The sequence below is a fragment of the Micropterus salmoides genome, unplaced genomic scaffold, assembly GCF_014851395.1.
Source record: "Micropterus salmoides isolate LMB-PRFRI ecotype aquatic unplaced genomic scaffold, ASM1485139v1 Ms_hic_scaffold_15, whole genome shotgun sequence".
Lineage (NCBI taxonomy): Eukaryota > Metazoa > Chordata > Actinopteri > Centrarchiformes > Centrarchidae > Micropterus > Micropterus salmoides.
This window is the reverse complement of record NW_024040596.1, coordinates 32,018,429-32,031,343: the sequence shown is the minus strand read 5'-3', so window position 1 is coordinate 32,031,343 and position 12,915 is coordinate 32,018,429. Positions and strand designations below refer to the sequence as shown.

Below are 12,915 nucleotides of genomic sequence, written 5' to 3'. Positions count from 1 at the left end.
CTGTCTACATCAGTGGAGCAGGTGAACAGTTTCAGGTTCCTGGGAATCAGCGTCACAGAGAAGCTGACATGGTCATCTAACGAAGAAAGAAGGAAGCTCAGAAAAGACTATTTCTTGAGGAAGCTTAAGAAGACCAAATTCCTGTGTCAAGATCTTGTCAGCTTTTACAGAGGAGCAACAGAAAGCATCCTGACTGGAAACATCACTAACATGGGATGTGCACAGCCCAGGACCGGAGGGCTCTGCAGCAGGGGATTAAAACTGTTCAGAAGATCATTGGTACCCATCTCCTGAGCATCAGTGATATCGGTGAGGTGTCTACACAGAGCCCAAAGGATACTAAAGGACAGTACCCACCCAGCCACAGCCTGGTCACCCTGCTGCCTTCTGGGAAGAGAAGTTTCAGCTGCTGCACCACCAGACTGCAGAGCAGCTTTTCCCCCTCAAGCTATCAGACCTTTAAACACAAATTCATCCTCAGCACTGCTCCACTGAATATAGTTTATTTCGGTTTACCATTTTTATAATTGCTTCTATTTTATGTGTATTGTCTGCTATGTAGAAGAATGTAGTTACAAACCTGTCATATTGTGACAAAATACTTGGTTAGCACTGTCGCCTCACAGCAAGAAGGTCGTGGGTTCAAACCCCGGTTGCCCTGGCCTTTCTGTGTGGAGTTTGCATGTTCTCTCTGGGTGCTCCAGCTTCCTCCCACCATCCAAAGACATGCAGGCTAGGTTAATTGGTGTCTCTGAAGTTGTCCTTAGGTGTGAATGTGAGTGGTTGTCTATGTATGGCCAGAATCAATTAGGAGTTTCTGCTCTGATGTTTTCAGTTGTCAAAATATGGACAGTGGGAAGGACAATACATTATAATAAAGTACACTGCACGGCAGCAGCATTAAATAAACAATTAGTTCAGTGATACCTCTATTATAATTCATTACTCAGTAATGAGAAATACCTCTTTATTTCAGTGCAAACAAGACATTTTCCTTTCTCATTTTAAAGGGCATATTACTATATATCTTTTCAATATTTCTTCCCTTGTATTGAACATGCAATTTTTAAAAAATTTATTATATCCCTGCCTGGCTAGACCCCACCCAAGAGTAAGCAGTGTTCCTGGCTCCAAAAGCACAGTTACCTGATTACACATTTGTGTTGTGGTTTGGTTCAAGGGTTTTGGCTGTATATAGCCGTATTACTGCTGGGCAACGATTAAGATTTTTAAATCGCAGTTAATTGCATGATTCTGCGATTAATCGCATATTTATTAATGAATTCTAAAGTAGTGAATGTGCACTTTTAATTTAAATGTACTGCTATATACACACAAACATGCAACAACATGTGGTTTGCGAACACTTTAAACAAATAAGGTGCTTTTTACCAGCAGTATTACCTTTACACAGTAGCAATAATATATTTCTTGTAAATCCCAACTTAAACATTATTGTAATCAAATCTAAAACCAAAGCCATTTGCCACTGCCAGGGCATTACCTTTTAGAGCGTTTTAAAACAAAGTCCAGAGCCACGATCATAACAGGCACCTTCTGAGCAACAGGTTAACATATATAAATCTGTTTTCTTGCTGTTGTTTTTTTGTCTGAACAGGTATCAGCAGAAACATCTTTTATCAGGGAGGAGCAGAAACAGTCTATGTTCAGTAGCAAGTGTCTAGACGTGGGACCAAGTCATCGTTTTACAAGTCCGAGTCAAGTCTCAAGTCTTAGCAGTCAAGTCCCAAGTCGAGTCCCAAGTCCAGACTGATCATGAGTGGCAAGTCCAAGTCAAGTCCAAGTCTTAAACTTTGAGTTTCGAGTCCTTAACAAGTCATAATGCGCTCTTCACCAAATGTAAAACCATTTCAAAAGTTTATAAGTTAAAAATAAAAAAAATGTATAGAATGAAGCATTAGCCTGTACAGAAAGAAGGCAGAGGTGCAGTTTCACACAACAGATGTTATATAATTTTATTAATTAAATTTAATGTTCATGTAGGTCTGCTAATTATTTTGGTCAATATTAAGATCAATTATTTAACAGGATGACTCATTGCCTTAACAAACATTAAACTACTGAACTTCTAAAATGTAATACTTTTTAAAAAAAAACTATTATATGCATTACTCCAAAATCCCAAATAGCCCATGAAATAAGAAACAATAATCCAACATTATTAACTTTAAGCAGCATCTACAGTGCAAGAGGACGACAGCAGCACATGGATTCCCCCAATGCCTGTTGGTGCATATTTGATACGAACCTAGGTGTCACGGTTTGGTGTGGGTGAGGCAGGTTGGAGGACCCAAACGCAGGACGCAAGGCAGGAAGAGGTATAGTACAAAGGGGTTTTAATATAACAAAAGGTGAGCACACTTACAAACAGAGTGGCTAATAGACTGAGTCCAAAAACAAAGGCTGTCCAACAGAAATCCAAAAGGGTGAAAACCAGAATCCAAAACTGAGCAGGGTAACCGGGAGACACGGTGAGTAAGGCTGGAGACACGAGACACACTGCTACACAGGGTGACAACATACAATGACCCAACAAGGACAAGACAGAAACACCAGGTATATATACACAGGGACTAACGAGCAGGGCGGGAGCAACACAGGTGACAGACATGAGGCTAACGAGGCAGAGAGAGAGCAGAGGAAAACAGAGAGAGACATGCAGAGGGATCACTGGGGTAACAGACATGACAAGGGTTACTGAACACAAGACGAAAGACAAGACAGACCCCCAAAACCCAACAGACCAAAACAACACTAACTAAACACAAAAGTGCATGGCAGACAGGCAGAGTGTGACACTAGGAAGCTTTTGCAAGCCCTGGTTTCTCATTTATGCCTGTTGTTGCTAATTTGCATCATACCTACACATACCTGAATTTATATCTTTTCTATGTTCTAAAGACAAATTAACAATCTCCACTTAATTTAACATCAGCTTGAAAGCAAATGGAAAACACATATAATTTTTTTTAGTTTTTGATCGTAAAAAAATTCAGGCGTTAAGGGGTTAATATCCATAGAGCGCCTGCCGTTTACTCACAGAGCGCTTCTCCTGTTAACCTGAGGAGCACACAGCAACCCCGCAGGGCCAAGCGACTACGTTACCGAAATCTTCCCCAATACTAATCAGCATGCAGTGTGCAGCTATCCACTTCGCTGTGGCATTTGATCGCTTGTCTGGCTTTTGTTTATCTACGTCTCCCACACGCTGCATCCAGCGTAGTCTGCTGAAGCCTCCCTCCACTGCTTGTTTGGTTGGGTGATTGGCGGGCTGATGAACATCTCACCCCTCCTGTGACTTATGGTTTGACTGTATGTGTACTCAGCCAGTGAGCAACGGACTTTCAAAATAATAATTATAATAACAATAAAACTCTGTTAATGTGTGATAGAATAATTGTGGGTGATAATGAATTAATGTGTTAATGCGATAATAACGTGTTAACGTGCCCAACCCTAAGCTTTATTATTAAGCTAAAGCTTCTCCCTTTGTTCTACTATATTTTATCCATATGCTCTGTCATGCCACATGTAACTTTTAGATGATGGCTTATTGTTTGTATGAACTTGACTAATAATGGTTAGAATACTTGGCAAAACCTGAAAGATAATGGAGTTGTGCTCCTCTGCTCAAGTTTTTTGAAACTGAAAGGGATTTCATTGCAATAAAAAACTGAATCATTTCAATACTGGCTATATTTGTGACTTATCTTGTGTTAGATTTGAGTTCAATTTTCATCTATGTGTTGGCACTGGCATTATTTCAAATAGACTGCAGGACTAGGACCTCACATTTAAAAAAAAAACATTTATATGGCCCTGCCTGCAATGCGACAACTCTGATGGGGAAAATGAATCTCGACATCAACTCTGCGATATGAAGGAGAGGATTTATCAATAAAAGGGGACCTGCCTGCCTTCCTATGAGTTTATGGCATTAGGGATTGTGTATGTTTGTCTGTGTCTGTCTCTGTAATGTCAAGTAAACAACTGTGGATGAAATATACCACAATAACAACAAATCAGCATTAGAATGGAGTGGGCGTCAAAAAATAAAATTACTTCTTACTTTGGCTGGCACGGCGCCATCTCTAGTTCACTTGCGCCCCCAGTGTGTTTCCTTTGATTCAGCATTCAAGGAAAAGCCATTAGTCAATCCCAGGGAGGCAGGACGCCATCGGAGTGAGTTATGTCCTGCAACATTTTCCACGGAAGCAGGATAGATTAGTTTGCTACACTACTCACTCTCCATGTGGCAGACTGACACTCTAAAATATGTGACAAGTCTCCTTGTTTGACTCAGCAAAGAGAGGAGGTTGTCTGGAGTAGATAAGGATGAATTAGTTGTCATTTGCTAATCATGTTAGCGCTGGTTTTATGAGGCTTTGAATGGCTTGGCAGTGGAACATGATTTAATTGTTGCCAATTAAAAAACAAGAAGGTTCTTCTATATTTTTGGATTTAGTATTGTAACAGACCCATGAGGCTTGTAGTCAGACTATAGTCTTGTCTTTTAAAGAACAGGGAAATAAGAGGATGGGGGGGGGGGGCAGGTACTGTGTTTCTTTCTGGCTTTTCTGCTAGTTTTAATTCACATAGACATGTGTGCACTTTCACTGCATTCAGTACTTCCCATTCTTCCTCATGACTTCACTACTGAATCAGTTGGGCTGAGGTAGGCTGGTGAAGAGGATAACGCTTTGCAAATAGCTGACAACGTACCAGGTAAATGGGAAATCTTAAAGAGAAAATGGCTATCTAACAGTTAGCACCAACAAACTTAAAATAAACACTGGATATGCACAAAATGCTTTTCCATATCCATAACATTTGAACAGTCAAAACAGGAGCATTGCAATCTGCACAACATCGTGAAGGAGCCTTAAAATTGTACATAGCAACAACAAAATTATTTTATTGACACTGAAGGAGGTAAACATGCTGCCTTAGTGTTCTAGTTAATTTATACACATTCAGAATAAATAAACCACACAGGACAGCATTTACAACATACCCAAGTGAGTTTGCCCACCTACACAGCTGTGATTTTAACAGCTACTAACCTGTAAACAATAGGAAAATAATGAGACGACAACAGATCTTAATTCACAAAAACATTTTAATGGTATTCTGTACTCCTCCTCATAAACCCAAGTACAGGTCAAATAATCTCAAAAGACACAACAAATTAATATATTCATTTCCATACTCCATGTGTGTTTTTTACAGTACAGAAAAAATAAGATGCAATCAAATTACAGGTACATTTTGTAAAAATGGCGATTACATGTAGGGATTACTTTAACCCCTTGACGCCGATTGTCGCAAATTCGCATCATACCTCTTCCTTGCAGACTGCAAGCCAAGATAGCACATGGATTCCCCCAATGCCTGTTGGTGCATATTTGATACGAACCTAGGAACCTTTTGGAAGCCCTGGTTTCTCATTTATGCCTGATGTCGCTAATTTGCATCATTCCTACACATACCTGAATTTATATATTTTCTACATTCTATAGACATTAACAATCTTCACTTAATTTAACATCAGCTTGAAAGTAAATGAAAACACAAATATTTTATCTTTTTTTTTATTGTAAAAAGATTCAGGCTTCAAGGGGTTAACAAAAAACAATATCGACAGATTGAGACAATAGTGCAAAGGATTCAGGAGTATTATTATTATATATTATTATTGTACATGTTGGAGGTGGATGAGATATACAGGTGCACATACACTTTCATGCATACTTGTACACAGTAGGTGGAGCCTAGTGCAAAGGATGCTGGAAGTATTATGTGCAGGTATTATGTACTTCAGGTAGGTGGATTTGGTATACAGTATACAATATATTATAGGACAAACTGAAATAGAGAGTGAGAGAATAAATAATAAGTGGTAGACGGTAAACAGGTGGCTGATTAGAGTTACTGGGTTATTGCACAGGAATTGTTCCTGACACTGTGAGTTAGAAGTCAGCTATTCATCAGAGTGATGGCTTGTGAGAAGAAACTGTTCCTGAGTCTGTTGGTTTTAGCAGCAAAGAGGTTGGTGGTTGGAGAAGCTGGAACAGATTGTGTCCGGGGTGAGATGGATCTGCAGTGATGTTTCCTGACTCTGGAAATGTAAAGTCCTGAATGGAGGGCAGGTTGGCAACGATGATCTTTTCTGCAGTCCTGACTGTCCGTTGTAGTCTGCTCCTGTCCTTTTTGGTGGCAGATTCAAACCCGACAGTGATGGACGTGCAGAGGACAGACTGGATGATGGCTGTGTAGAAGTGGATCAGTTCCTTAGGCAGGTTGAGCTTCTATAGTGGATCCCAGAACACAAGGTCTATTCTGACAAATGGGAACAATGACCTCCCCATTGTAAGTGATGCCATTTGTCAGAAAATGCTCACATTCCTTATTTTGTGACATTTGGCATCACTTACAATGGAGAGGTCATTGATTCCATTTGTCAACTCAATTGTCAGAAAGTTTCCCAATTGGACCCTCACGGTTCAGAAGGCCTCATTGAGGTCATTTGGCCAGATTGCGACACCTTAAACAGCAGTTCGACGGCTGCAGCTTTCAGTGCCTGAAATTAGGTGTAACAGTGAACACCTGACATCAATTTGGTGTCCCTGGGTGCATTCCAAGGTGCCCAAATACCTGCCCAAAGTTCAAAAGGTCGCCAGGTGTCCCTTTATGTCAAAATTGACAATTGGGACACATATTTTTCCAACATTCAAAATTCAATTCAATTTTTTCAATTCAGTTTTATTTATATAGCGCCAAATCACAACAACAGTTATCTCACAGCGCTTTTCATAAAAGAGCAGGTCTAGACCATACTCTATGATGCTATTTACAGAAGCCCAACAGTTCCCACCAAGAGCAGCACTAGGCGACAGAGGCAAGGAAAAACTTCCTTTTAAGAGGCAGAAACCTCGAGCAGAACCATGGCTCAGGGTGGGCAGCCATCTGCCTCGACCGGTTGGGGTGAAGGGGGGAGAGAGAGAGAGAGAGAGAGAGAGAGAGAGAGAGAGAGAGAGAGAGGGCAGGAGAGGAACAGAGAAAAAAAGAGAGGGATGGAAGGAGAGAGAGAGGGGAGGGAGGCAGCCTACATAATATACACACACAGAGGTACAGACAGTAAAGTTGATGTTGCTATAGACTAAATGAAAAATGGTACAGATATTTATAGTAGTGTTAATGATAACAGTCGTAATGTTAATGATTATAATAACAATAATTACAATAGGTCTAGTAACAATAGTCGTTGCAGCAGAGGGTGTCGAGCAGGAACACGGGGGCAGCAGGTGACTCGCAACCACAGATCCAGACTCCACAGATCCAGAGCCAGAAACACCTGCAGGAAGTGACAGGAGGAGAGAGGAGAGGGACAAGAAAGCACAAGACTACCAGAAAGGGGAGAAGTTGTGTTAGTAACATGCAATAATGGGATGAGGTTGCATACAGAGGGAGAGAAAGTAGAGGAGAGAGGAGCTCAGTGCATCATAGGAAATCCCCCGTCAGTCTAGGCCTATAGCAGCATAACTAAGGGATGGTTCAGGACTCACCTGAGCCAGCCCTAACTATAAGCTTTATCAAAGAGGAAAGTCTTAAGCCTACTCTTAAATGTGGAGATGGTGTCTGCCTCCTGAACCCAAACTGGAACCTGGTTCCACAGGAGAGGAGCTTGATAGCTGAACGCTCTGGCTCCTAGTCTACTTTTGGAGACTCTAGGAACCACAAATAACCCTGCATTCTGGGAGCGCAGTGCTCTGGTGGGGTAGTAAGGTACTATGAGCTCTTTAAGATAAGATGGTGCCTGACCATTTAGAGCTTTGTAGGTAAGAAGAATGATTTTAAATTCTATTCTGGATTATACTGGAAGCCAATGCAGAGAAGCTAAGACAGGAGAAATATGATCTCTATTCCTGGATCCTGTCAGAACACGTGCTGCAGCATTCTGGATCAGCTGAAGAGTCTTAATGGACTTTTTCGAGCAGCCTGATAATAAGGAATTGCAGTAATCCAGCCTAGAAGTAACAAATGCATGGACTAGTTTTTCTGCATCATTTTTAGACAGGATGTTCCTGATTTTCGCAATATTACGTAGGTGAAAAAAGGCGGTCCTTGAAATTTGCTTAATGTGAGACTTAAACGACATGTCCTGATCAAAGATAACTCCAAGATTCCTCACAGTGTTGCTGGAGGCCAGGGCGATGCCATCAAGGGAAACTATTTCTTTAGATAATGCATCACGGAGGTGCTTAGGCCCCAGAACAATAACTTCAGTTTTATCTGAGTTTAACATTAGAAAATTACAGGTCATCCAGGTTTTCACATCCTGAAGGCACATTTGAAGTTTAGCTAACTGATGACTTTCATCTGGTTTGATCGATAGATATAACTGAGTATCATCTGCATAACAATGAAAGCTTATGGAATATTTCCTGATAATATTGCCTAAAGGAAGCATATATAAAGTGAAGAGGATTGGTCCGAGGACAGATCCTTGAGGAACTCCATGACTAACTTTGGCATGCATGGAGGATTCATCGTTAACATGTACAAACTGAAATCGATCTGATAAATAGGACTTAAACCAGCTTAGAGCGGTTCCTTTAATGCCAATGAAATGTTCCAGTCTCTCCAATAGGATCTGATGGTCAATGGTATCAAATGCAGCACTAAGATCTAATAAAACCAGTACAGAGACAAGTCCTTTGTCTGATGCAATAAGGTGGTGTGCTTTGATGAGCTCTAAATCCTGACTGGTAAATCCTCAAATAAACTATTGCTCTGTAGAAAGTCACACAGCTGTTTAGCAACTGCTTTCTCCAGAACCTTAGAGAGATATGGAAGGTTAGATATAGGTCTATAGTCCATAGACATCCGGATCAAGTTTGGGCTTTTTCAGAAGAGGTTTAATTACAGCTACTTTAAAGTACTGTGGTACATACCCAGATAGCAGCTGACTCTGGGCCGGATCCGCCTCCAAACCGGCAGATCCGTGTAACACGCCCGTTTTACTGCCCCGTTCCAGATACAGCCCGCATGTAGTCTGTGTACACTCAGGAGTGGGCGTGAGCATCCATCAGTCGGCGGAATCATAATAGTTCTGGCCCGGACTCGTCGGAACGAGCGCGCAAATTGTTTCTTTTTTTTTGCTTTCGAACCGGTTCATACCAGACCAGAAGTCAGTCGGCGGAATCGTAGTTGTTCTGGCCCGGGGCCGTCGGAACGAGCGCGCAAACTGTTTGCCTTTCTTTGGATCAGTTCGGACTGGAAGCTTTGTGGAAAGAGTTTATAACGGTAAGTTGAACGATGTTACAGTCAAACAGTTCAGTGAGATTGTTTTTAATAGTGGTGTAATGCTTGTTAACATCATTAACATCATCACATCGGAATGTTTTGACCGGGTTTTAACTTCTTAAAATGGCTAAAACTGTTGAAGAGGCATTGGCTAATGTTAGCTTTTTAGCTGGGCTAGCTAAATTAACTGAATGAATGGATAGCTAAGCTAGCTAGCATTAATAAACAACTTTGTGTGCAGCTAGCATAAAACATTAATGCTGTTTAACGTTAACGTTAGTTAACTTACAACGATGTTGTAACGTTAGTTTCCAACAGCACCAACTGACAGCACCTGTCTCCTTTTTAGGTTCAATCTTTTCTCCACCCCTGGCTGAGAGCCCGGGATTATAGGGTAAGTTAAGTTAATTTAAGTATTTTTGGCTTTGATTTGATTTTCAAATCTTGGCTATATTTAAGCATAACGTTATAAAGTTATGATAGGTAAGTTAAGTGTTTAAAAAATCAAAGCCATCTAAAGAAGTTGGAATTTTCATCTGAAATTAATCAAAACGTAAATTCATTATGACAAATAAGGTCTATGGGCGGGAAATCGCATCTCTCCGTGTCTTTTCATTGACTTTGTATGAAATCACACTGCGGTATTATGGTTGAGGAGCAGTTCCTGATTCATTCTGGATATTTATTTGGGGCGTTTTCTGAGGGATATAGTGTGCTATGTTAAGCTTACCAAGTGTTTACCCTCAGATTTCTGTCAGGAGCTGTAAGAAATGTTATTTTGTCTAGAGGCTGATGGTTCTCAGTAATTAATCAAATTGTACAGTTAAAAATTACAATGAGGTTCATGATATCAGTACACTGAGATGGCTGGCAGTGGTACAATCAGCATTACTCATTCTTTTTAATTTGCCTCACATTTTTTTGTTGCAGGCTTTGTACATAACGTTACTACCACTGGGGTTTGTTCCAAAATCACAATGCAGTGCAAACCTGTAACATTAGCAGAGCTGAGCTCCTGGGGTCATTTGTCATGCAGGGTAACGTTACCCACTGGGTCTTAAAATAATTAAAAAACTCATTGAATTTAATATTCTCAAAATAAGGCTCTTACATTTATTTACAGAGGTCTTAATTTTTTTATTGTCCTTTTCATATGATTATATAGATACAGGTAACGTTATACATAACTGTCAAATGTAAAAAATGTTTTGTGTGTTTTGACTACTTTTTACATTTTGTCTGACTTCCGGTCAGCTCTGCTGTACTAGTAACTTCACCACCGATCTGCATACAGTGCTCTTTCATGCTTATTTTAGCAACTTTCACAGATAACATTCTGTTAATAGTATTTACTGTTCAATCTTGGAATATACTTTCAATGGTTTTCTCAAACACAGTGGCCAAAAGATTAATTGGAAAGGAGTAAAGGGAAAAGAAATATTTTAAAGAAATGCTAACAAGAACTCTGTTGATCAGTAAGTATTTTAGTATACGTATTATATGTGGAGGTGACTAGTAGATGAGAACGAATTTTTATGTAAAATAAAATATTTAAATAGTATATTTAATATATCAGGGATGTAACTTTAAAGCCAAAAAATAAAAAAATAAAAAATACTTTGATAGCGGTGGTGAAATAGATCTCAGTCATGACAGCACCGATTACTCACATAATCACTTCCTCTTTGTAGATTTGCCAGCAAAATAAAAGCACGAGAAGCTTGTTTGCTGTAATGTTTTACATGGAGTTGAATTGAGAGCTTTTACTTATTTACTTTTTTACTAAACGTGATTCCCCTAAATGTCCTCTGCCTGGAGATACTGGGGAAATGTTGGTACCCGCCAATGCCTTTCCATGACCTGATACAGAATCCACACAGATAAATTTGTAATGATAAGATGCACTGAGATTTAAGGCTGATCCAATATAATCCAGATGTGATTTGATAATTGTTCAGTTCATAATCAGTATGATTTTTTAATAATTAGTTATTCATGAGTGAAATTCTATTTGTTTTGAGTTACTAAATGAAATGCTATAGAAAATTAGGTCTACTGCCACACCAACAATAGTAAACATGGGCATTGAGTACTTTTTTCAACCCTCTAAAGCATTTCTCAAAAAAGTTGGTTATTAGCTTGGCTTACAGGTAATTTTCAAAATGTCTGTTAATGACAGCTCATCAACCAATTGACTTTCTCTCTTAACAGAGGCTGTACGGAAGAACCAAGCTGCTAGCAGCGCATCGGACAACGAAATTAGCCAGTACGCCATCCGCTGGTTCAACCTGGCCTCTGACCGTGGAGGTGGCTGCAAAGAACGTGCCATGGCCAGAGAGGCATTAACCGTGGTAAATCTGTATTTACCCTCTTTTTGAAACGCTCCATTTTAGCACCTGTCTCGTTAAAGCCCCCATCCTGAAAAAGCCCAGTCTGCTCTGATTGGCTTGCGAGAAAAATATGTCACTGCTTTGCAAAGATGGTACTTAACCTTAAGCCACACTGTTGCTATTATTAGAGTTTAATACTTCTGCATTCATTTAAAAATAACACCTGTGTCATAGGTGTGTGGTTACTGTACAGTTACTAGAAATTAATTGTCACCTGCAAGTCAACTGGAGTGAAGTTTCTTGTTCCTACAGTTGTTAAAGACAGAAATGAGCTGTAAAATGTGTTTATTAGATTGATTGTTAGTTTGGCAATTATCTACTTTGTTTTAAGTTTCTGTCCTCTCTTTTTATCTCAAACATTTCAAATAAAATTTAAAATGTGTATTTTAAATAAAATTTAAAATGTGTCACTCATCCGTTCTATCACTTTCTTTGTATTTTCTGTGTAGGACAAATAGAAACAGTCTTTGTAACAGAGTGTAGTTTTGACTGTCCATGCTTTTTAAATTCAAAAGAAAAAAGTAATCGAGTTTAAAATGCAAGGAAAAAGAAAACGAAAGTAAAACAAGAAATCTTAGTGTACCTTAGTGATATACAAGTCACTATTTGTTATACATTATATAGACCAGCTCCTGCCATAACAAAAAAATCCACATTTTTGTATATGTTTTGTGGGTATATAGATCAAGGTTATGAAAGAGGCCAGAACTAATAAATGGAGCTGGCCCAGTGCCGGCCCAGTGCCAGTCCAGATGTGAAAACCGGGTCCTCAACAGTATCTTAGAGACTCTGGGCCAGATCCAGTATGGAACTGGTCCAGATCTGGCCCACATTTGGGCCAAATGACTACATAATAATTGTCATCCGTTCTGGAGCTGGACCAGTGCCGGCCCAGATGTGAAAACCGGATCCGCACCAGCATTGGCCCGTTGTGCTAAAGGACACCGGGTCCGTTTTACAGATCTGGCCCAGAACTTATGAAGGATCTGGGCCAGATCTGGGCCGCATGATTTTTGCTATCTGGGTAGCCTGTTGATAAAGATAGATTGATCATATCTAGTATAGAAGTGCTGACTAAGGGTAAAACATCTTTAAGCAACCTAGTTGGGATGGGGTCTAAGAGGCAGGTTGATGGTTTAGATGAAGAAATTATTGAAGTTAGTTGGTAAAGATTGAGGGAAGCAGTCTAAACATATAT

The 12,915-nt window shown here is 39.8% G+C and overlaps 1 long non-coding RNA gene across 1 annotated transcript; it reads left to right on the top strand.

The window, feature by feature from the left end:
• Positions 1-9,294: 9,294 nt before the first annotated feature.
• Positions 9,295-12,447, top strand: LOC119903550. The gene is made up of 3 exons (XR_005444537.1): positions 9,295-9,327; positions 9,677-9,721; positions 11,539-12,447. It is a non-coding gene; the product is annotated as an uncharacterized LOC119903550 (long non-coding RNA).
• The last annotated feature ends 468 nt before the right edge of the window (positions 12,448-12,915 follow it).